At 42.6% G+C, this 4,289-nt stretch overlaps 1 protein-coding gene across 2 annotated transcripts in view; it reads right to left on the reverse strand.

The window, feature by feature from the left end:
* The window catches only part of Pank2 (pantothenate kinase 2), a 29,279-nt gene that overhangs the window by 708 nt on the left and 24,282 nt on the right, over positions 1-4,289 (reverse strand). The window lies entirely within an intron of this gene.

Raw genomic sequence — 4,289 nt, forward strand, 5'->3', positions numbered from 1 at the left:
TTTTTTCTTTTTGCTTATGTGGTGCTGAGGAATCGAACCCAGGGCCTCATGCATGCAAGGCAAGTGCTCTACCACTGAGCCACCTTCCCAACCCCAGAACTCTTTTCCTTGTTACAAGTATTATTACTCCTTAAAGCCAAATGTGACCATTAACTCCTGACCAATTCCCCCAACACCAGCATATGCCCACCTAGAAATCTTGGGGAATTTCCCAACAGATACAGGCCTGTATGTAAAACATGCCCCAGACATACTGGTTCATTGCAGCAAGAATAAAACCAGAAAAAAGATGAGAGAAAAATGACAGAAAGGGTGACATTGACCAAGAGGCCTTATATTCATAATCTAACATGGAACTGAACATCTCTTCATGCAACTATCTAATAAAAAAATTAAATAAACTATTCAACTTGTGGGTGGGGATAGGAGAAAAAACTAGAAGAGAGTGAAGGAAGGGTAACATTTTCCAACAAGAAATGTACTCTTTACCCTACTTGTGTAACTGAACCCCACTGTACATCTTTATAATAGCAACAAAAATATTAATTTTTTTAAAAAAGTAAAAACCAAGCCTCTTGCAGGTGTTACAGGGCCCTCTGGACTGTCCTAGAAAACTAGGAGAGCTAACAGAGGCTTGGCACACTTCTCAACAACCAAGGAAGCAAAGTGAGATGGAAAACAGAAGTATCATAGAAACTGAGGGTCTGACATGGTTGAGGGTGAGAAAGTTGCCACGGAGGACTCACCCACAAGAGGTGACAACAGCAGGAAAGGTCTGAGAATATGCTGAGAATAAGGTCACTACATCAAAATGTGGAAAGGGAGGCAGAAATAAAAGGACCACAGTTCAAGGCCAACCTCTATCTCACAAAAACAGAGAAGGGTACATGGTGTATGAATGTAATCCCAGCTATGCCAGCATAGGTAGAATGACTGCGATCCAAAGCAATTCCAGGAAAAAAGCGTGAGATCCTATCTGAAAACTAAAGCAAACAAAAAAAGGCTGAGATATGATTCAAAGGACAAAAGTACCTGTCCTTGAGTTCAAAACCCCAGTACCACAAATTAAATATATAGAGAGTCATTTAGATAAATGGATAGTGGGATAGAAAAATTCAAGGAAATAATACCCATATTGACACAGAAAAGACCAACAGGAATCAGAATCTGCAATGTTACATAACCCATCAAGATCTCCAAACCATGAGGGCTATGAGGGCTTTAAAGAAGCCAAGTAAGGCTGAAGATACTGTGTTTGCCTTATGTGCACAAAACCTTGCATTCAATCCCAGCACCTAAAGAAGTCCCAGGAAAAAAAAAAACCCAAGAAGATCCTGAGTCTGTTGTGGATTTTCAATTTCAAGTGTCTAAGATACCATAAGTAGCAAGGTCTGAACCCCAGCAGGAAGGGTGAAGCTAGCCTTGTCCCTGTATTTCCCAGCTTTTCAAAAAGGAAGCTGTCACCTGCATTATAAGGAGGCCAGAGCTGAAAGAATGACTCAATTGAGAATCATTACACTAAGTTCCATGGAAGACTCAGAAGCCATTAACAATTGTTTTAAAGCAGAGACAGACTGTTGTAATGAAAACAGTAAAGGATGAAGGAGGTACAGCAAGCTTCCACAACAATCTTTAAGTCAACTTCCTTGGGTAGGAAAACTCAGCAATCAATACTAGAGTGAGGACTGGTACAGGCTGTACTATGAATTCCCCAGAAGAGCAATGCTACAGCTTAGAAATTTCTTCATCCCGTCGTTGTACTGTTTCTGGTTGTGTTTAGCAACAAGTGACACCCAGAGTGGGGCTCAAACAACCAGCGAACCGAAGTATTTAGAAAAGTCAACTGAAGAACATGGAAGAGTTTGTGACCTGGAAATGCAGGCTAGGACCACAATTCAGGACCATCAGGCAGATAAACAGTGGAAGGATCTTAAAAAATTGCAGTCTTCATGTCAGCCTATATGGTGAAAGGATGACAATAACCGGAAACCCAGAACTGTCAAAGTGTGGGGCTGTGGTTATGCTTGTGTCTCCACAGGTTCTGCAGACGTCTGGCTACCAGCCCAGAAACAAAAACCCAGGAATGAAGAAAAGATCATCCAACATCAAGGAGCCTCTGGAGGAAACCTTCAAGATGATGATGACTGAAATACCGGAAGAACAGCACAACAGAACAGCAACCATTCCCACCTGGAGACAGAAGAAGCTTTCTCAAGAAGCTGAAAGATGTCTAAAGGAAGCCAGGCACCTGCGTGGCTCAGGCCTGTAATCCTAGCTACTCAGGAGGGTGAGATCTGTGGGTCACAGTTCAAAGCCAGCCCATGGAAAAAAAGTCCCTGTGAAACTCATCTCCAATAAACTACTCAAAAAAGCTGGAAGTGGCATTGTGGCTCAAATGGCAGAGCACTAGCCTTGACCAAAAAGAGGTTCAGGTACAGTACCTAAGCCCTGAGCTCAAGCCCCAGGACCAGCCAAAAAAAAAAAAAAGAAAGTAAGTAAGTTTAGGGGCTGGGAAGGTGGCTCAGTGGTAGAGCACTTGCCTTGCATGCATGAGGCCCTGGGTTCGATTCCTCAGCACCACATAAGCAAAAAGAAAAAAAGCCGGAAGTGGCGCTGTGGCTCAAGTGGTAGAGCACTGGCCTTGAGCTGAAGAGCTGAGGGACAGCACCCAGGCCCAGAGTTCAAGCCCCACAACTGGACCAAAAAAAAAGTTTAAAGGACAATGGACAGGAAATTATGCAATATCTTTGTTTTGTATTGATAATGGCGCCTGCTAGTGCCTCCTGCACAGTGCAAGCCTCTGCTTGGTTGGGGGTCGGGGGGTAGGGGGAGGTCCCAATGCTGGGTAAACCACTGTACTTACATTGTACTGTGATATGTAACAATTCAGAAGTGGGACTTGTCCATTGATATAAAGACTTGAGTTGAAATATTTGGTAAGAAAAGGCTTGAAGGGCCCTGGATAAACATATCTGATCAGTCTAATATCAGATAATATCCAGTTTGGTCTCCCCAGGGGATGAAGGAAAATATAATTGTTCCAAAGCTACCCAAAAGACATCACCATACATTGGGCTCCTGAATCAGAATTTACCAACTCTTCAAACATATGGCTTCAATTAGCCATTAATACCATGTGGGCCTCTGATGCCAAGTTGTGAGATCTAAAAGGGTTAAAGAGCTTGGCATTCCAGCTCAAAGTGCCCTGGGACACTAACGGCTGAGCCCAAGTTAAGGTCAAACAGTAGAGGTCGACAGAGGTAAAAGTTACTACCCAAAGTATGTTTAAATTAGTGCTGCTTGGACACTCTAAGTTTAAAGACTTGGAGATGAGATGGATGTCTGTTTTACAGATGGAATGTTTTATTGCTCCCTTCTGCTCCCTAATGATAAGTTACTTCTATGTATATCTCATATTAATGGCTGTAATCACCAGATAGATTGACACCCTAAGTCTCTGCACTGATCTGAAGTCGCTCCTCCCCCTGTACTCAACTCAATTTTTAAAAAAATGTTAATGGATCTTAGGACTTGGTAGCAGAAATCACAACAGGTTTTGGTTCCCCAAAACCTAAAAAAAAAAAAGAAAACCCTTCAATCAGAGGCCTAACAGCAAATGGAGAAGCTAGGGAGAAATGGTCCAGTAACGCTACATAGAAGGAATCATTTAGTCAGTAGAGGTGATATGTAAATGAAATGTCATAAAGGGTTATAGTCTAGCCTACCTATATAACATATAATATTCTGTGGTTCTGTTCTGAAAATATTTTTAACTGATCTATTCATTTCTAGAACATATAAGCATAATGGCATGTGATCTTGAATTATATCAGTACATAAAAATTGGCATTAAAGCCGGGTGCTGGTGGCTCATGCCTGTAATCCTAGCTACTCAGGAGGCTGAGATCTGAGGATTGCGGTTCAAAGCCAGCCCGGGCAGGGAAGGCCGTGAAACTCTTATCTCCAATAAACCCCCAGAAAACTAGAAGTGGCGTTGTGGTAGAGCACTCAACTTGAATTGAAGAGCTGAGGGACAGCACTCAGACCCAGAGTTCAAGCCCCATGACTGACAAAAAACAAAGCAAAACAAAACACAACAACACAGAACCCAGAGAAACTACCTTTTTACAGAGCCTGTGCAATGGGGGAAGAAGGTGAGAAGACTTCAAGAGTATGGCACCAGTGGCTCACACATGTAATCCTACCTACTCAGGAAGATCTAAGAATCACAGTGCAAAGCCAGCCAAGGCAGAAAAGTCCATGAGACTCTTATCTCCAAACGGGGGGGG

This window comes from Dipodomys ordii, unplaced genomic scaffold (genome assembly GCF_000151885.1).
Source record: "Dipodomys ordii isolate 6190 unplaced genomic scaffold, Dord_2.0 Scaffold13, whole genome shotgun sequence".
In the NCBI taxonomy this organism is placed as follows: Eukaryota; Metazoa; Chordata; class Mammalia; order Rodentia; family Heteromyidae; genus Dipodomys; species Dipodomys ordii.